This window comes from Cynocephalus volans, chromosome 13, assembly GCF_027409185.1.
Source record: "Cynocephalus volans isolate mCynVol1 chromosome 13, mCynVol1.pri, whole genome shotgun sequence".
In the NCBI taxonomy this organism is placed as follows: domain Eukaryota; kingdom Metazoa; phylum Chordata; class Mammalia; order Dermoptera; family Cynocephalidae; genus Cynocephalus; species Cynocephalus volans.
This window is the reverse complement of record NC_084472.1, coordinates 94615099-94636861: the sequence shown is the minus strand read 5'-3', so window position 1 is coordinate 94636861 and position 21763 is coordinate 94615099.

Sequence of the window (21763 nt, the reverse complement as noted above, 5' to 3'; positions counted from 1 at the left end):
AGGCAGCATGTTGCAGCCTCAAAGGAGTTGGTGCTCATCTCTTGTTTCAGAGATCAGGAGAAGCTTAACAGTAGAGTGGCATCTGAGAAGGGTCTTGAACAATGGGTAGGATTTTCACAGATGGGGAGAGATATGCAGGTCAGATGGTGGAAAGAGTATGGGCCAAGGCATGGAGGTAGAACAGGGCTGGTGTAAAAAGCAGTGAGTAGTCCAGTCGGTTGGAGCACAGGGCCTGTAGAGTAGAGCAATGGGAACTAGGATTGGGAAGGTAAACTGGGGTCATGTTGTAGTTGAAGAATTTGAATGAGGTCAGTAAGCAATTGAGACTGATTAACTAGCCCGGGACTGAGATGAACAGAGCGGTACTCCGGGATGATAATTCTGCAGTGAAGGGGATACCAGGACCCTCCCACTGAAGCTGTGGCTCTTTACATAAAGTAGAAAACATAGAGACCAGTTTGGCTATGAGAACATTAGGAAAAGTTATTAAATTCATGATCCCTGGTGGTACCAATGAATCAGGATGGGTCCATCTCAAACCTGACTCAGAAAACAAAATCATTGCAAATAATTCACAGATTAGTGTGAATTCTTAGATCCTGACCCCCTATTATAACATCTTTTCCAGTATTTTCACAATACTTCCTTATTTTTAATACCATAGTAATTCACATATAGTGATTACCAGAGTCATTAACAAAAGAGACAGGATGGGAGGCTGTTCATGTTGGCTTTTCAGGGTTTTGATCAAAATCTCAATCTCTTCATCCTTAAAATTGGGCCAATAATAGTATCTCTTAAGGTTGGAAAGATCGAATGCTATAAATCATACAGAGTGCTTATAATTCACTTCGTAAGTGCTCAGTAGATGTGAGCAGTGATCGTCAGCAACATCGTTATTAGATGGTTATCATCACCCAGAGAGGAGGCTGAAACTGAGAGAACGGATGCATGCTTTGAGGGAATGAATAGGGGAGAGACCAGAAAATAAGAACTAAGCCATACTGCATGTCTACAGTAAAGGGATAGAAAGAAGAAGAGACAGGAAGAAAGAGAGGAAAGAACATGGTTAGAGTAAAATTAGAGAAATCAAGACTAAGGAGAATTTCCAGAAAGAGCAATATTAATATTGTAGAAGTTTAGGAGAACAAGATAGAAGAGGACCACTGAAGGGTAGACATTGAGATGATGACTGAGGGAGTACTTTCAATAGAGCAGTAGAGAGGGAAGCTGGTGGCGCAGGGAGAAGTAAGAGCAATTGGCTATTGACTGGTTGGTTGCCTGGGGAAGTCCGTAAGGGATGGTATATTCCTTTTTCTGGATTTCTTTCCTCCTTGCCCAGCCTCTCTATATATGCAGAGTTATAGCAAAAAGTTACAAAAATGAAAATAAGACCAATTTTAGTTTGTAGAACCAAATGTAATGCTCTGTACTAGAATCAAGAAAAATCCATATTTTCTTCTGCTCCTGCCCTGTTTTGAAGTTAAACATTGGCTTTTAATTAACTTATTTTTCAGCTCCTCCCAGGTGTCTGAGGTTTTCAGGAGATACATTAGCATTCTGAGGTCTTGATGAGTTGAGGATTCTTGGACAAACACTGTTTTTAGCAAAGCGAAAACTCTGAAATTCTAGTCATAATATTTTCTGTAAGTTCCAAGTTTTCGAGGTTCTTCAGTGACAAGGATCCTAGTGTCATTTTCCAGGCTTTACTGATCATAGAATCACGGCAGACATTTGTCTAAAATACAGATTCCCAGACCTCTCACCTAGAGATTCTGATTCAGATCACGGATGCGACCCAGGACTATGTCTTTTTGACAAGTGCCACAAGTGATTCTTATGGTCAGGCGAATTTGGGAACCATTGACCTAGAATTTATGCTTTCATTACTGGCAGCTAGAGAAGGTTCCTAGATTATCTCCTCTTTGAAAGGAAAACATTAAGTTTTTTAAAAGGAAAATTGTCTGACTACATACAATACTTAATACGTGTTCTATATGTTCTCTTCTGTCATGTTTTATAGGTAAAGATGGGTAGGAGTACTATGAGAAAAATTGTGTATTAAATAGAGGAGGAGTATATATGGATGGGGAGAAGTGGGAGGGGTGTGCTTATTGCTATGAAAGTAGAAAGCCAAAATGGTAGAAATCTAAGGTTGCACATAGCACTTTGTAAGAGGCAAGATCTTCATAATCACATGTGAAAGCTTCTTTGATGCTCAGTTGTAAACAGTGGCTTTGTTTGTACAAAACAGTTTGTAAACAGGGGCAAAACCAATTATGCTTTAAAGTGTTCTTGTAAAAGGCTTTAACTGAAGGAGAGTCTTTATATTTACTAGCACTAATTTAAATAAAGGAGCTTTTATAAATGACTAACCCCTCCCCTCTCAAAAATTGTCTTTCATTTGAAATGAACATTTAAGCTGGTCTTTATGCTTTGTTAGCATAATCATGCAAAGACTAAACAGCCATATGTTTTGCCTTTCTATAATTTTACTTCTTGATTTTGCTGGAAGAAATGTACTACTCGATCTTTTTTTAAAAAAAGCAAGGCAGAACAATTTATTCTGACAAGTGTATAATGTACGTTCTTCCCATTTTCTGGTGACAAAAGACTAGGTTTAGGAGTGGAATTGGTAAAAGGCCACAAAAAAAGATTACATTGTGTAATGTTGAATATACTAATTATCCTGATTTGAGTATCACATATTGCACATGGATATTGATATTCAATGCTGTACCCTATAGATATGTATAATCAATTATGTTTTGATTTTAAAAAAAGGAGTGATTTCATCTTAAGAGCAGAGGGAATGTAAATGCAAACAGTGAGCTCTTTATTGGGTTCAGACCAGTTGCACTAATTTTACTAAAATTGTGTTCTGTTGCTTGGATAAAAAAAAACAGAGAAGAATCATATAAATCTGATATGAAAAGTAGACAAATACTTATGATTGCAAGAGGAAGAATGGAGGAAATAGAGCTGAGATTATAGGAACTGATAGGCGTGAAAGAGACAACTATGTCAAAAGTCTGCTAAAAAGTATTGATCGATAACTTTTGTTCCATTCAAGCAAGACAACAAAATCTCCCCCCACCCCCCCAAACACTTTTATCCCTGTAATTATTTTCATTCCTAGCAGTATTCCTTCTATTAAGGAGTGTTTCAGGTAACTGATAACTAAATTATTCAGAGAATGAAGTCAGAAGTTCTGAATATTTCAGTATGATGCTGGTAATACAGTTAATGGGTGAAAATAAAATCTGATTAGAGCTGGAATGACCCCATGGAACCATGTTGGTAACTTGTTGGATCTGGCAACCCAAAGTTGATAAAATGATTATGAAATACACTTTCATTGATTAATTTACAATTATTAGATATGCTCTTCCTTCTTCCCTCCCTCCTTTTTTTGTTCATTCATTCATTCATTCATTCATTCATTCATTTGTTCACACGGAGCAGTGGATTCCAGTCTAATATCCTCAGTATCCTAAGGAATCCTTGAATGTCATAATGAGGGGTCAGGTGTGGAGATATCAAAAGGTTGTGTTTAATACTTCAAAAATCTCAACAAACGTACCCATACTATATAAACCTGCATGGATTTAAAAAAAAAATATGGCAGAATGTATTTCTATCCAGAATTAAGTCAACGGAGTTTAGTAATCTTGGTTATCTCATACTGATCGAATGAGTAGCCTTATGTATCATTGATTGATTAAAATAAAATAGGAAAACAAAAAATTATGTAAATATACTTTGTGTGTTTTTTAAGGTTTTCAAAACATGGAATTGGATGGGGGGGTGGGGATTAGAAGTAATCCTTGGTGGTTAAAAAGGTTGGGAGCTACTGGCTTAGCAGGTGGTATAAAAGAGCAAGATGTGTATGTGGCCCTCAGGCCAGCTGCCTGTTTTTGTAAATGAAGTTTTCTTGGATCACAGCCACGTGTCTGTGGCTGCTTTCCTGCTGCAGTGGCAGAGTTGAGGAGTTGCTGCAGAGACTATACGGCTTGCAAAGCCTAAAATATTTACTACCTGGTCCTTTACAGAAAAATTTGCCCTGCTTAGAGTGTCCCCTTCACAACTTGAAATATTTATTATATCTGACTTCCACATTGCTGATTTGCCTGATGCTCCAACACTCTGGTACCCCCGTACAACCTACTGACTGATGTCCATTGCACGCTGAAAGCTCTCTTGTTACTTTTAATGCCTGTACATTTCCATTCCCATCACTCAACTCGTATATGTTCTAAGACACAGTTGTGTTTGTTCCCAGATATGTTTGTGCCATTTGTTCTTGTTGTTGTCATCATGTAATTTGATTAAATATTATGTAAACTGAGAAAATGAGTATCAAAAGAGTATTGTTTCTCTGAAAAATAAGCTGCATGCATTGGAAAGATGAGACATTTGAACAGTTGCTGCCAGATTCATTGTAGGCAAGACAACTGGAAATAAATTGGAAAATTGTACAGTCTAGGATTCAGTTCTCAGATTGCTTGGTCCCAGTTTTCACTTTACAGAAGGCAAAACTAGAAGTCGGTGACAATGCATCATTGGCGTGGTTTCTGCAGGAAACTCCAATCAGTGAATCCATGCAGGGCTTTGACCCTGCATCAAAATATTGGAAAACTTATTTACACATGTGTTTTGAAATTGAAAACTTCGTACATGAAATTCTTAGCTTTGTACATTCTTAGATTTCCTCCTTTTAAATGAAGTTTGTGATTAATCTACCCATTACTGGTCCTGATATTATTGAATAAGAGGGTTTCTATTATTTAAAAAAAATTTTAATTGTCACATAATAATTACACATTTTTATGGGGTACAGGGTTATATTTCAATGCATATATGCAATATGTGATGATCTAATCAGGGTAATTAGCATATCCATAACCACAAAAATGTATCATCTTTTTTTTTTTTTTTTGTAATGCGAGCATTTGAGCTCCTCTATTCTGTTTTTACCATTTTGTGAACCAAAAAGTTTACTTTGGTGAGGATGGAATTTTAAATACAGTAATTTATTTGAGCCTAAAGGGTTACTAATATAGCTCAGTGGTTAATACATTTCAGTAAGCTTAAAAATTACCTGAAGAGCTTGTTAACAATGCAGATTCTTGGGCCTTTAAGCCTGAAATTTTGATTCAGTAGGTCTAGTGTGGGGCATAGGAATCTGCATATTTAGTGATGTTAAAAGAAAATTGTTTAAAAGAGGGTGCATCATGGTTTACTTACAAATATAAAATTAGACTTGTCTTAGTTCTTTTTCTGCTAATAGAACAGAATACCACAGACTGGATAATTTCTAATGAACAGAAATTTATTTGGCTCATGGTTCTGGAGGTTGGAAAGTTCGAGAGCATGATACCGGCATCTGGTGAAGTGATCCCATGGTGGAAATAATTCCATAAGGTGGAAGGGAGTTTGAAAGACAGAGAGAGGCACCCGGGCCAGACTTACTTTATAACAAGGCACTGTCCCAATAACTAACCCACTCCTGAGATAATGACATTAATCCATTCATAAGCACTGTGCCCTCATGACCCAATCACCTCTTATTAGGTCCCATCTCCCAACACTGTTGCATTGGGGATTAAGATTACAACACATGAACTTTGGGGGACACATTCAAACCACATTCATAGCACTTGTTAAAAGTTTTATTTAACTCATTTTTAAAAAACATTATTTATTTTGTTCTTTTAATATTCTTTATTATTATTTTTTTAAGTTTATCCTTTTTTTTGACAGATGGCTAGTATGGGGTTCCGAACCTGTAACCTTGGAGTTATAAGACTGAGCTCTAACCAACTGAGCAAACCAACCAGCTTTATCTCATTTATTAATGAGGGAGCTAGTCAGATATTCCAGTGAGTTCTGTGGAAAATTCAAAGAGCCACACATATCTAGGCAGTAAGGAACACTAAAATGGATTTGCTTCATAGTTTCAAAACAGACTTCTTCAGTGGAGGTGGAGGGAAGGAAGTTAATTATACTTCCAACAGAAATCAGTCATTTGCATGTCTGTAGACAAAAATCATTTGTATTGATATCAGTGATCTACAACTTACAGAATTGCAAACAGCTCAAAGACAATGCAAGGCTCAGAGACCCCACAGAATCAGTTAACACAGAAGGTTATGCTAGACAAGGCAGAGATTTCCATTGAAGACACCCAGTAATAATCTCTTTGGTCCATCTGAAAATCTTTCTCCATTTCCCCCTACATTAAGTTGTTCAAGTGATTCTGATACACTGTGGTCATTGAGTCACACCCTGAGAAACCCTTTTATAACTGATCATCAAGGCTGTTGAATTATTTCTCCAATAAAGAGAATAAAATATTGCCAAGTATATGCATATGAAAACAGCCCACTATCCATAACTAGCTTTTAATTTCCTGATTTTCTTAAGGTTATTAATATTTCTGGAGTATCTACTATATGCCAACTAATATATTCTGTTTTCTAATTTAATCCCATATTGACTTTTACTTCCACTTCAATTTTGCTAGCCGCTCCCATGACTATGAACGTAGCTTTTCTATACCCTGAAATCTACGTCTAATGCTTTAGGCTCTAAGGTCCCACTCTCTGAGCCGTTCTTTTGGACTCTCGCTTCCTTACTGCCAGTTCACCTTCTCTTCAATCTTGAGTCCCCCAGGGCCTTGACCTTTTCCTTTCTAATAAGAATTTGTCTCCTCTTAGTTTCCTTTTTTTTCTTAACCAACCGATGTCTATGCCTTCAACCTTTCTCCTTCACTTCCAATTCTATTGCTTCTTTGTGTTCCTGCCATATCTACTGTGCTACATGACCTTAAACTGGTTATTTACAATATGTAGGTCTTCATGTCCTGTAAAATGGGGATAACAATAGCATCTACCTGATGGATACGCTAGGAATAATAAGTGACACTGACTGTGATAAGTGGAGATAACTTTTTGAAAAATACTAATGAGGTTTTTCTGTTCTTGTTTGTTTTTACCTTTACTTTGTTCAGCCAAAGGTATCCATTGCCATAGAAAGCAATACAATGGTGATAGCAGAAATTGAAGGTAAGAACTTATTAAAAATCAACATTCTTCTTTTCAATTCCAAAATAAGAACTTAAAACTGTTAACAAGACAACAGTCCAGAGAAACAATTTATTGAGGGAGATGTGGGTTTTTAAATCCTGTGTTTTAAAAAAAGATATTCAGGATTTAAATTTGGCTGCCTAGGATCTTTCTATGATTTGAATGTAAGTTTTAGAGAGAGTGGAAGGTGTCAAAGAAAAAAAATTGTACCTGACACAGTTAAACCTATAAAAAAGACTTTATTCAAGGCTATTGCAATAGGGGAGAGAGGCTAGAACTCAGTCTGAGCCCAACTCCACTGAAACAAAGGCTGTGGGGTTTTTAAGAACTGGAGAGAGTGGGAGATCATAGGCCATCTGTGTTTGCTGATGGGCTTTACCCAAAGGAAAAGTAAACTTTCTTGTGTCTCTATAACAGAAGGTAGTTTTACAGCAAAGTGAGGCTCTTACTGTCCCACAGAGACTGGAAAGTAGGGGTGACATCTTTCTTGAGGATTACATTTCAAAGAGATGGCTCCTAGGTCCTCGAGAAAGGCATTCTTGAATTGAAAAACTGGCAAGTGGCTTTTAAAATTACTTACATCGTACAGAAGCAGGGAAAGAATTTCCAGTGATAAGTTTTCTAAAGTAAATGTTATCTAAGGAAAGGGAGGCCAGGGGCCTAGAATCAGGAGGAAGCCTGTGTTAAGTGTAGTCAAGCTGAGAGGAAGGTGTTGGTCAAAGGCATGATGTACGGGGAATTCCCGGTGGGCAGGAGAGCCTTCCCCTCTGAAGGAAGGGGGAAACTCTGAGGGATGTGCCTGTGAGAGGTGCTGCCTGGATTTCAGGTAAGGTACTCAGCCCTAGCATCCTCCTAGGACTTGGCCAAGTAGATAAATGAAGGATGGACAGATAAAGGAAGGTCAGAGAACATGCAGGTTGGCACTTTACTTCTCTTCTACATGCGGATGGCCTAGGAATAATACTCCTTTATTTTCAGTTTGTGAGTGCTGGGCTGAAGAGCCAGTGTCCCCTCCCATTGAGGCATGAGGGGACTCACAATTGTGACAGGACAAATGAACCAGTAGAAGCCTATGATAGACACGGAGGCCTCAGAATGTGAGGCCTTGGTGGCTAGAGGCAGATGGCAGAGGGTGACCAGAAGCTTTATCAGTAGGTGTCAATACATGCCTTAACAAAGACAAGATTGGCCACGTGTCAGCAGATGTCAGTGCAGAGCATTAGAGAAAAGATTCCAGAGGACAGTGTACTGCCACCCCGACCTTCAGGAGGGTATGTGAGACTCCCTGCACCCAGATGCCTTCTGCAGGATGAGGGGTATAGCAGGTAGACCTTTGACTACAGGAGCAGACTTGCTTAGGAGTTTGCATTTGAATTGACCGAGTATATGAGAGAATTAATTAATGTGAAAGGGGGCCAGTAACATTTAATTGGCAGGTTTAAAAATTTTTCCACACTCTGTTGAGAAATAATCAGTCAGACCAAGAAAGCATGAAGCCACTTAGACAAAAAAGAAGAAACTCTTCCCCTTTACTTCTCCACTGTCAGGAAAAATTCTCAAAGACTCTGAAATGGACCCCCCCAAATTATATATATATAATATAATTCTCTCTATATGTTTTATATATATAATAAAATATAAATATGTTATATAATATATTATATAACATATTTATAACATATATAAATATATAAATATTATATAATATATAAATATAATAAATGTATATTATATACAATTTACAAATATATAAATATTAAAAATTTATATATAATATAATTCTATATGTATTATCTATAGTTAAATATAAATATTTATATAATAATAATATATAATATATAATATATAATAATATATGTATAATATATTATAACATATAATATATAATAATATATGTATTTAATAATATGTATAATTTAATACATATATAGAATTATACATATAACTTTGGGGTCCATTTACATATATGTGTATATATACATTTTTTTATCCTGTCTAGTGCATTCTTCTAGGTTGTCTAATCTTTCACACATACATGCAGTCATGAAATTTCAATAAATTTTGCCCGTCATATATGCAAAGTGCCTTGTACATGGTGAGCACTCCATAAATATTACTATTTGTTGGGTCATTTCTAGTTAGCTGTGTTTATTGTTACTTGCATTGCTAGTTAGCTTCCTTCTTGGTTCCCTGTGGCAACTATTCCATGCATTCACTGCTTAGGTAATTTCTACCACTTCCACATTAGGGCTGTGAATTTCCTCAACTTTCTGCGTCCTTTCTCTACGTTCATTCACATACTTTCCTCTTTTCTTCCTTTCCTTCTATTCAAACTTAGTCCTTTTACCTCTTCTCCAGATCTCATTCCCTTTCTGCTTCCTCAGGACCTTTGCTCCACCAATTAACCCTTTTAACTCTTATTTCTTTTCCAAATTTTTCTTCCCTTCAGAACATACAAATGGCCAAATCCTCTCACTTTAAAGAAAATCCTCCAAATCCAGGATGTTTACATGACCATCATTTAGCTACCACCCTCTCCTTCCTTTTGCAGTCAAAATGCTTGGAAAGTCATCTATATTCATCTGCACTTACTCATCTTCCAGCTGGCAGAGCTCTGTATTCTACCTACCACACCACTGGAATCGATTCCTCTCCTGACACCATGACCCCCTCATTGCCAAGTCCTTATCTTGTGTAGTCTATCTGTAGAACAAACACACGTTGTAAAATAACCAAATTGCAACTGCTTGTTTGTTTCTCTTAAACTTTATGCAGCAGGAAAAGCTTTTCTCTTGGCTCTGGATGAAAATTCTGGCCACCCCCATGTCATTTTTGTTCACGTGTGAGAGCCTTCCCTTCATGACATTGCAAGTACACCCTCAGAATGTTCAGCATTAGCTATTGTTCAACCTTTTAACTTCTATTCAATATTGGAAAATTCTCTCCTTTTCTCAACAATCCCAGGGATGGTGGCTGCCTGTCTTTGGGGAAAGTACCTACTTATCTCTCCACTGCCCCCAAAACCCACCATGTTAACTGCTGTAAAAGGTGAACAGCTGGTATTAAAGAATCATTTTCCAAAAAGATTATAATCTTTACTCTCATATAAATGTAAAATGAACAGGTATCCAAAAAAATTTAAAACTCATTAATCAATGAGGGAACTAGTAAGATGTTACTACTTGTTCAAAGGGTGATTCAAAGAACACACATGTAAGGCAAATAGGTATGCTAAAATAAATTTATAAAGAGATGCAAAACTGTTTGATGTCCCAAGTCAATAATCAATTGCTTCTACCTGACGAAATTTATCTGCATTTCTATGGACAAGAATCATTGCATCACTATAACTTTTTTTTTTTGCAGTTTACAGAGATGTAAAATAGCTCAAAGATAATTAACTGCTCATACGGAGTCAGATAACCCAGAAGAATGCACTAGACAGGAGATTTTATATATATATATAATTTGGGGGGTCCATTTCAGGGTCTTTCAAAATTTTTCCTGACAGTGGAGAAATATGGGGAAGAGTTTCTTCTTTTTTGGCTAAGTGGCTTCATGCTTTCTTGGTCTGACTGATGCGTAAAGCTTTCTCTCATGGCAATTCTGAGATATCCATTCCTGGGGGACTCTCTCCTGTGGTTCTTTTGAACAGGCAACTATATCTCTATTCCAGGTTATTGCTTATGGCAGCTTTTGCATCTTAAGAATCCCTATTTCTTGCTTACATTACATGTGCATTGTGGGTCAGCTGTGGACCCAATCTGACTGAGCAGCCTCTTTCTGGAACATTAGTAATTGTCACACTTGATGGAAAAGGGAGTCTTGATGCTTCTGCTTAGAAGTGACAAGTCATGTGTGCTTAGGTTTCATTAGTTAAACAGGTCACATGGCTAAACCTGTCCCTTCAACAGAGCAGAGATGTATCATCTTTCAGAAGATAGGAGTACCGTAGGAGGGTCACCAGGTAATGAATGAACAGTTATACAATCTGCCATACTGATGACAATGAAAATATTAGTAATCCCCAGGATTCTATCTCGTCTCCTAAAATTCATATGGAACTACAAAGACCTTGAATAGCCAAAACAATTTTGAGCAAAAAGAACAAAGTTGGAGGCCTCATGCTTCCTGACTTTAAATTATATTACAAATCTATAGTAATCAAAGCAATATGATATTGACATAAAAAACAGACATATAGACCAATGGAACAGAATAGAGAACCTAGAAATAAACCCATACATTTATGGTCAAATGATCTTTGACAAAGGTGCCAAGAACACACAATGGGGAAAGGACAGTCTCTTCAATAAATGGTGTTGGGAAAACTAGATACCTGTATGCAAAGGAATGAAAGTTGACCCCTATCTCACACCATACACAAAAATAGACTTAAAATGGATTAAAGATTTAAATATAAGACCTGAAACTGTAAATCTTCTATAAGAAAACACAGGGAAAAACCCTCTTGACATTGGTCTTGCCAATAATTTTTTGAATATGACATCAAAAGCAAAGGCAATAAAAGCAAAATAGACAGATGGGATTACATCAAACTAAAAAACTTCTGCACAGCAAAGGAAACAGCAACAAAATGAAAAAGCAACCTATGAAATGGGAGAAATATTTGTAAACCGTATATCTGATAAGGGGTTAATATCCAGAAAATAGAAATAACTCCTAAAACTCAATACCAAAAATACAAAAAACAATTTAAAAATGGGCAAAAACCCCTAAATAGATAGTTCTCGAAAGAAGATGTTCAGATGGTTAACAAGCTTATGAAAAGGTGCTCAACATTTCTAATCATCAGGGAAATGCACATAAAAACCACAATGAGATATTACCTCACGTCTGTTAAGATGATTATTATAAAAAAGACAAAAGATAAGTATTGGTGAAAACGTGGAGAAAAGGGAAACACTGTACACTGTTGGTTGAAAACGTAGATTAGTAAAACATTATAAAAAACGATATGGATGTTCCTCAAAAAATTAAAATTAGAACTACAACATAATTTAGCAATTCCTGTTCTGGGTATATATCCAGAGAAACTGAAATCAGGATCTTGAAGAGACATCTGCATTCCCATGCTCATTGCAGCATTATTCACAATGGCCAAGATAACCAACCTAAATGTCCTTTGACTTTAAATGGATAAAGAAAATGTGATACATATAATGGAATATTACTCAGCCTTAAAAAAGAAGGAAATCATACCATTTGTGATATCGGGGTGGAGCTAGCAAAATAAGCAAGACACAGAAAGACAAAAGCTGCATGATCTCATTTATTTTTGAAATCTAAAATAGTCACATTTATAGCAGAGTAGGGTGGTGGTTGCCAGGGGTGGTGCGGAGGGGGCAATGAGGTGATATTGGTACATGGTACAGAGTTCTAGTTACGATAATTTCTGGAGATCTAATATACAGCGTAGTGATGATGGTTAACGACACTTCACTGTGTGCTTGCAATTTGCTAAAAGCCTAGATAATAAATTAAAACTTCATACCGCACAATGGTAACTAGGTGGGAGTAATAGACATGTTCATTTGCTTGATTGCGGTGATTGTTTCATAATGTGTACGTGTATCAAAACATAAAGTTGTACACCTTAAACAGATACAATTTTTATATGTCAGTGATATCTCAATGAAGTTGTTAAAAAACAAGATAATAATAAGTAAGGCCCAGGACACTGACACCTCCACAACAGGGAGGGCCGAGGTAGGGAATTTTGTGACAAGGACTGGATGAGGGGCATGGAGGTGACTGATCAAGTACGGCCTTCAAGAAAAGGACCGGGTGGAAGCTTCATCAAAGAGGACGTACCTTAGAGCATCCGTTCTTAAGCTTTCTGGTTTTAAGGCCACTTTACAATCTTAAATGTTGTTGAGGACCCCTAAGACCTTTTGTTTATGTGGATTATATCTATCTCTATTTAATATATTAAAAATTAAATCTGAGATTTACAATATTCTTAAAAATAATAAGCCTGTGACAATGTTTACCAAATTTTGTTAAAAATTATTATTTTTAAAAGCAATAAAATGGATGAGATGAGTGGCATTTTGCTTTATATTTTTGCATTTTTCTTTAATGTCTGGCTTAGCAGAGGAGAGCTCTGTTCTTCTGTCTGCTTCCACGTTCAGGTTCTTGTCATGTCCCGTGTCACGTAGCCTCTGGGAAACAACAACATGCACTGGAGAGGAAATGGGAATGGAAAAGGCAGATAACACTTGAGAATTTTCAAAAAAGAATTTGGACCTTGGAGATCCCCTGGAAGGGATTCAGAGACCTTCCGGGATCCCTGGACCACACGTTCACAGAGTAGAGGGTGAGTCCAGGGGAGAAAGCAGTGGTCCTGGGGGGTCTTGCTGAGTGCTGGAGGGAGGGTTCGGGGATGTGGAGTGGACAGTCACTGTGGTCATCTCCTTTCTCTTTCCTTTGGGCTTTCCTTTTTAGATGATATTATCATAAATTACATATGAATAGACCTCCTGGATACTGCCTGATTAAAATGTCTTTTTTGTGTGTGTTGTTTTTCTTCTGAGTTTTGGTACACTGCAAGAAACCTGTCATTTTTTTTCCCCCACCCAAATTTGGAATTTAGAAAGAGTCCTTATAGCTATATTTAGATGATGTATCTCCTTGAAGACATTCTGGGATCATTTATAAATCATTATAAGCATTGATATGCTGTCCTTTAAATACAAATATGATGGAACTTCCCTTCTAGAAAGTGCTACACAAACCTAAATGTTATTTTTACTACAACCTGATATTGAGCAAAATCCATCCACTTTCTTATTTGTCCACAAGGTGCCGCTGTTTCCCCTCTAATAACAAAAGGCAGCTCCCTCCCAAGAACAAAAATGTAGTCTAAAAAGTTGCCATAGTCCTTGTTCCACAATTATTAAGTTTTCAGGGTGTTATTAGGTTTATTCCATAGAAGAAGTAAGAGAAGAAGTAAGTAGAATTTTTCTTGTAGAAACATTTTTAGCAAATTAGCTCAAAATTTGGCATTGTCATTGTGAAGATTTCCTTTTTTCCCTATAATTTTATTTATAATAATTATATTTTTAGTGATATCAACTGCTTTCGAAAAACATCATTATATTACATACCCAAAGACTGTGCAATCATTTGCCTTGAATCACAGCAAAATAATCAATCAGCAAAGTGGGTCTAAAATAATGCCATTTTAAGAAAGCTACTTACACTCCAATTTGCAAGTTGGATTTTTGTTTTTTGAAATTAAAACATTTTAAAAAGGCACTAACTATGATTGTTTTAAAAAAGTAATGGTTCTTTTTATGGCAAGGAAATAAATTGAACCTCTGTGCTGGAAAGTGCAGAAAACAAATCAGCATTCTTTATAAATAGATTTTACAGCTGGTTTAGAAATTACCTTATGTGCTTTTTAGACAATGGAAAAATGAAATCAGCCGTGGTTTGCACTGCACAAGCATCATATTTGCTGTGTCACTTTCAAGGGGATTATAGAATGTTGGGAGGTCAGGATTCTGAAAATGGAGAATACTAAGGAGTAGCAAAATGAGAAAATAAAAATAAGCCAGCCTAGTTGTTTTATACGCCGATGCATTTGAGGGGAAACTCTGGACTGCAGGGCAGCAGGTCTATGTTTTGACTTCAACTAAGTCATTGGTGGCCACAGCAATGACTGGTCCAGCCTACAGTAAATGCCATTCCTGCGTGGGAGTCAGGTTGACCAGCAATTGGAACAGGAAGAGAGAACACTGGCTAGAGGTAATGTCCAAATGTTCAGCGTTCAATGCTAAGCAGGGTGTTAATGTGCATCCTGAGGGCAAAGCTCACACCAGAGTCTGAGCTTTCTGGCTGGATCTGAGGCCCCACACTGATGGGCAAAATTAAGTATTCTCAGATGTCCACGCCAGATGGAATCCACAGAGGGGTGCTCTGCAGGTGTTGGCTGGTGAGCAGCGAGATGCTTAATTACATCTAGCAAACATTCTTTGATTGTTTAGGTTAGACAGAAGCTCCCCACAGGAGCAGAAACCATTGTTTCAGTTCCTGGCTGGAATCTCCATGAAGCTGTAGTCCCAGAGCTTATCCTGCAAGGCAGGAGGAAGAAAACATCATTTTAGATGGTAGGTAACTGCAACTAAACTAGATTTCCCCCCAAAAGAGAATCTTATGTCTTTGTCTGCTTGAGCTGCTATTACAAATTACCATAACCGGGTGGCTTAAACAACAAATGTTTGTTTCTCACAGTTCTGGAAGTCAGAAAGTCCAGGATCAAGGTGCCAGCAGATCTGGTGTCTGGTGGGGACTCTCTTAGTGGTTTGCAGATGGCTGCCTTCTCACTGTATCCTGACATGGCTGAAAGAGAGTGCTTTAGTCTTTTTTTCTTGTTATAAGGACACTAATCCCATTATAGGGGCTTCACCCTTGTCTAAACCTCATTATTTCCCCAAAACCTCATCTTCTAATACCATCCCACTGTACGTTAGGATTTCAACATATGAATTTTGGGAGGACACAAACATGCAGTCATAGCACTGTATCTAATAACAATCAGTTGTCCTTTGGATAAAAATCTAGCCCCTATAAAAAGGCTTAAAATCATAACTTGATTCTTGCCAAACTGTCTGTCTGGATTTGTTACAAACCAGGCATGCTTGGCTATTTCTTCCAAAAATTTTCTCATTCTTACCCTATTATAATATTTACAGAATTTTTACAGAATTAGATAACAAGACTTCTAATAGCTTAAACTATTACAGCCAGCTTTATAACATTGTAGGTAAAAGTATGTGCTGTAAAATCATACAATAAAATTTATTAAATGCTAATGCTAAGCACTTTATATACATTAATTTAATTCACACAAAACTCTATTTGTTGGCTACTCTGATTTTTCGAAGGAACTAAATTTGAGAGACTTGTCCAAGTTTGCTCAGTTAATAAGCAGGACAGCTGGGATTTAAATCCAAGTCTATCTGCTTCCAGGACCTATTTATCATTCTCCTACAAGACTTTTTAAATCCCCGAGAATGCTAACATGCTTTCTTTTGAAATCTCACTTCTTTCTGGCTTTATTAATCCATGAATAGGGTGCCATATTGCAGATAAGAAAGTCTTTGAAATCTTTAATATTCACGGTGAGATAAGGAAAAGTCTGTGGTAGTGTCACTCAGAAAACATCGTTTGGAGGCTTCGTGTCCAGCACTATGTCAAGTACTAGACACATTAAATAATTCTGAATATCTTCGCATTCAACTCATACAACAACACTATGATGTATATGTTATTAGTCCCTTTTTAGAGATGATAAAACTGAGGGCGAGAGGCTAAAGAATCACACAGCTAGGAAGAGACGGTGCTGAGATTTGAACTAGTTCTAATTCGGGACCACCATCTCTATGTTGCCTCTCTACTAAAGGGCCCATTCTTTGATTCTTCAAAGTCATTTTCTTTAGGAATTTATCTTCAAACTGCATTGCAGGTTTCACAGGAAGGAGATGCCGCTTTAAGCTTTGCAGCTCAAAGTGGAGATTTAGAGCTTGGGGCGTGGACGGGAGGGTTGTGTTGATGAACCTCATGTAATTTGTGGAGCTCCAAAAGACCGTCTCTAAATTCTTGGTCCTATTGGCTCTTCCATATTAGTTTAAATGTCATATGAGTCTCTTTTTTTGGATTTGTGTTACTATAACAGAATACCTAAGACTGGGTAATTTATAAAGAAAAGAGGTTTATTTGGCTCACGATTCTGGGACATCACATGGCAAGAGGAGGCAAAAGAGAGAGGGATGGGAGGTTCCAGGCTGCTCTGAACAACCAGCTCTCACGGGAACTAACAGAGCAGGGACTCACTCACTTCCCGCCCTACCCCTATCTTCCCCCCACTGAGCGAGGGCATTAGTCTACTCCTGAGGGATCTGCCCCCATGACCCAAGCACCTCCTAACACTGCCACACTGGGGATCAGAGTTTTACCTGAGCTTTGAGGAGACAAACATATTCACACTACATCAGGATTAAATTAGGGGAAATCTCTGTGAAAAGTTAAAAAAAAGGATGAAGAGAGAGAATGTGAAGAGTTGATAAGATTCATACTTAGGACTCAGTTTTGTTCAACCCAAACAAGCCTTGGTCCAATCTGAAGAGGGTAGAATTGATGTTGGTAATCTTTAGCAAACCCTGCAGAGTCCAGTGCTCACTAAACCACGAGTAGTTCACTTAACAGGTTGACCAAATTAGTTTGTATAGAACAAAGGGAAATAGACCCAGGAGTGCTAGGTTTTGACAGGTGCAAAAGACAACTCTGGGGACAGTGAGCCTGGGCAGGCCACCATGAAGGGGACAGGGGCTTGGGCAGGGGGGCAGTTGTGGAGCACGGTGCTTGAAGTCTAGGGAACCGGCCACCTTTGAGTTGGCTGAAGATCACAGAAATCAAGTCTGCTTTCTTCAGATGCTCCCCACGCCTGCTGGAATTAAGCAGAGCCCTGAGAAGGATGCATCAGGGCCTGGGCATAGGTCCTGAGCTGCCTGCGCTCATCAATATCTTGGCTGGTGGTTATGCACTCAAGGGCAATTTGCCTAGCTTTCTTGATGCACACCAGAAACCTTGCTTTTGAAGTGGTTTGGAAAGCTCCAAAGGAGACATGCTTCATGCTGTTGGTATTACTGCCAAAGAGGAAAGATTCTGCTTTTCATTCGTTGTTTACTTTTGCTCTGTGTATTTCTCTAGCACCTGTCGTGGATGGCCCTGGTTATGCTGACACATAGATAGGAGCTGCAGCAGCAGAACAGAAAGGGATCTCCTGGGCTTCTCTGTTCCAGGCTGGCCTGGGAACAGGCTTACGAATGTTTGGATGCTTGAACACAGGCAAGCTGGAGATCCGCAGCAATTTTTTTGACATGAGGCTGGACATTCTTTATAGTTTCCCCAGACACAGGAATTGGCAGGGCCTGAAAAAGAATCACTGGCAGGAAGTTCATTTTCTTTATTGCTCCTCCCCAGCCATAAAACTAAAAGCTTTTTACCTAAATCATGTTTGCTATCTCATGGGATTAGAAGATCATTTCCTTCAGAGTTTTTCCCGGTTGGAGTCTAGTCCTAGGGACTAAAGAGTTTGAATAGTCCATTTGAATTTGAAGAGCTTTCTGATTGATGTTTCTCACACCTGCAGCCCCCTGCTCCCCCATAAAACCTCAGATTCCTGAAAGTGAAATCTTTTCATTGTGAACTTCACTTTCTTTCACTTAATTAGAATATTCACCTATTATGCTAGCTTTAATTTCATTATTTCAAAATAACTTTCCTCTATTCGAGTTTCCTATAACTCTTTGACCCAGGGTTATTTAACTCTTGCAAATAAGCAGAAAAATTAGAAACTCTCCTTATGTCTAGTGATTTGTGTAACAAAACATTTTGAGGCACTGACCCCTGATTCGTGTTTTGCTAATGAATAAAAATCTAAATGAGAATATTCTTATTTTTAAGGTTTAAGAATATAATAACTGACATTGTATCTAATTCTGTCTACATTTCTGGTGTGTAGGTCAGGAGCCCTGAGAACTAAAGTGGCGATGTGACTAACCTCTGTGTCACCTCGAGCAAACCCCCTCATCTTTTCTGCCCCTTCTTTCTTCACGTGTAGAATGTGAGTGACTTTGTCTGCCCCACTTAATTCACAGAGTGACAGCATTAGGTCATGTACAACAAGATTTATTGAAAGTGTGAAGCTCTGTGGTTAGGTACAATATTACCTGCCGTTTATGAGCTTCTCTACATCTGGGCCCTGGGGGAAGCACAGCTCTATGGTAAAGGAACATCCCTCTGCAGGAACTCTGGGTCCTTTCTTTTCAGGGATTCTGTTCATCACTTTTCCATTTCTTTTTTTTTTTTTTTGTCTTTTATGTGACCGGTACTCAGCCAGTGAGGGCACCGGCCATCCCTATATAGGATCTGAACCCGCGGCGGGAGCGTCGCTGCGCTCCCAGTGCCGCACTCTCCCGAGTGCGCCACGGGCTCAGCCCCACTTTTCCATTTCTCACATGCCTCTTCAGCCTCTCTCCTTCTTGATGCAATCTTTCTGCACTTAAATATAAATCTTTCATTAGAAAAATATTATTTTCTATATTGGAGCAACCCTTCCCCTGACTCTGCGTGCCTTTCCAGCTACCAAGCCATCTCTCTTCTCCCTTTGTGGCCAAATTTTCCTCAAAAATTTTCCACATTTACTGTCTCCTCATCCTCATTTCCCTTTTGTTCTTTATTCAGGCCAACTTAACTTCTACTTAGCTTCCACCAGGTCCACTCGACCACTTTTGCTAAGGTCACTGTATCCATGTGCTTGAGCTGCTGTAACAAATACTACAGATCGGGTGGTTTCATTTCTTGTGGTTCTGGAGGCTGGAAGTCCAAGATTAAGCGTCGGCAGGTTTGGTTTCTTCTGAGGCCTCCTGGGCTTGCAGGTGGCTGCTTTCTCGCTGTGTCCTCAATCTGTGTCCAATCTCCTCTTTTTTTATGGATGCTGGTCACATTGCATTAGGGCTCAGCCCTATGATTTCATTTCACCTTAATGAACTCTTTAAAGGCCCTGTCTCCAAATAGTCACATTCTGAAGTAGTGGGCGTCAGGACTTCAACATATAAATTTGTAGGGGGAGAGGATTCAGCTCGTAAGTCACCGATGGCCTGTCTACTTCTAAGTCCAGTGGGATCGCAGGAACATTTGGTGGAGTAGATCTCTTTCTCTGGCTTGAAACTCTCTTTTTGGGGGGCTTCTTTGACTGTATACGTGGCTGATTTTCTTTCCTTTTCTCTGCCTAAACTCAGACTTTTCTTTTTTTGGTCAGCATCTCCTTTGCCCAAAAATTAAATGGTGAAGTTCTTCTGAGAATACAGGAATAAAAACCAAAGTGTCTCTTCTATTCTTTCCCTCAACAATCAGCACAGAAGACTTCTGTGATCTCTGGTCACCAAGAAGTTGTGTCAGGATTCCTCCCTACCAGCAATCAAACAATCACTTCTGCAGTAGACCCCAGTTGGTTGTCCTCTAATTCAATTCGATTCTGACACTATCTACCTGGAGATAGCATCAGATCCCACAGGTTGAGGGCTCAGTCCCACATGACTGCCCTCCACTTCTGATGCCAGTCACAAGCCCCAGGTTGTTTTACCTGTGTTTCTGACTGACTGGCTATAAATTGGAGTTCCCATTACCACGCCCTTGGGTTCAATTAATTTGCTAGAGCAGTTCACAGAACTCAGGGAAACACATTTACCAGTTTATTATAAAGAATATTACAAACAATACAGATGAAAAGATGTGTAGGGTGGGATATGAGGGATAGGTGCAGAGCTTCCATGCCCCCCCTGCGTGTGCCACCCACCAGGAACCTCCATGTGTTGAGCTATCTAGAAGCTCTCTGAACCCTGTCTTTTGGGGTTTTTACGGGAGGTTTCATTACATTACACTGGTGTAATTGATTAAATCATTGGCCGTTGGTGGTCAATGTAACCTTCAGTCCCTGTCTCCCCTCCCTGGAGATTGGGAGGTGGGACTGAGAGTCCTGCCTTGGTCTTTCCTGGGGCTGCCAGCCACTACTCAACTCATTAGCATTCAATAAGACATTTATCATTTGGAGATTCCCAGGGTTTTAGTAGTTGTATGCGAGAAAACAGGAAGGAGAACCAAAAATGTATTTCACAATATCACATCCTCAATCTTCCATCCTGGGTCCTCTTCTCTTCTCACTCTGCAATGAATCTAGACAAGATCTTATTAATTCCTATGGCTTTAAACACCATTTGTATGCTATGGCTCCAACTAGGGTCTAAATGTGTCCCATAAAGGTTCATGTTTTGGAAACAATGCTCACTATAACAATGGTAAGAGGGTGGGAAATCCTGTTATGGTAATTAGAAGGTGGGGCCTTTAAGAAGTAATTAAATTGTGAGGACTGTACTCTCGGTGAACCGGATTGATCCATTGATGGTTTAATGGGTGTGGTTCTGATGGCTTTAAGAGGAGAGAAGTCAGGAGGTCAGCTGTCTCTTGTTCAGCGCATTTGCCACGTGATACATGATACCCTGGCCACCTGGGACCCTGCAAAGAGTTCTCTCCAAGAAGGCCCTCACCAGATGTGTTCCCCAGACTTTGGACTTCTCAGCCTTTGAAACCTTAAGAAATAAGTTCTATTTCTTTATAAATTACCTAACTTCAAGTATTCTGTTATAAGCAACAGAAATGAACTAATACAGCTCCTAAAAATAAATCTTTACTACAGACCTCTTCTGCTGAGCTCCAAAATATTACATTGAACTGCCATCTGTAAGTTTTCACTTGGATTTTCACAGGCATTCCTAAAATCAGAACTCAGAACTCTTGAGTTCTTCCTCCAAATCTATGCCTTTTACTAAACCATTTTCTTCTTATTAGTTTATGTCTTCTCCAGCCTTCCTATTCTTCATAAAGAACACCTCCATTTACCTACTTGCTTCTGCCAGTGAGGAGGAATAATCCTTGATGCTTCCTTCTTCTTGCCACCCACCTACCATTACAACCTGCAACTAAGTCCCATTAATACACCTTCAAAACATGTCTTAAAGTAATTGCTCCTGCCAGCCCTGTTTCCCATCTGGTCTGCAAACATAAACTCCTCTTTCAACTTGGTGCCC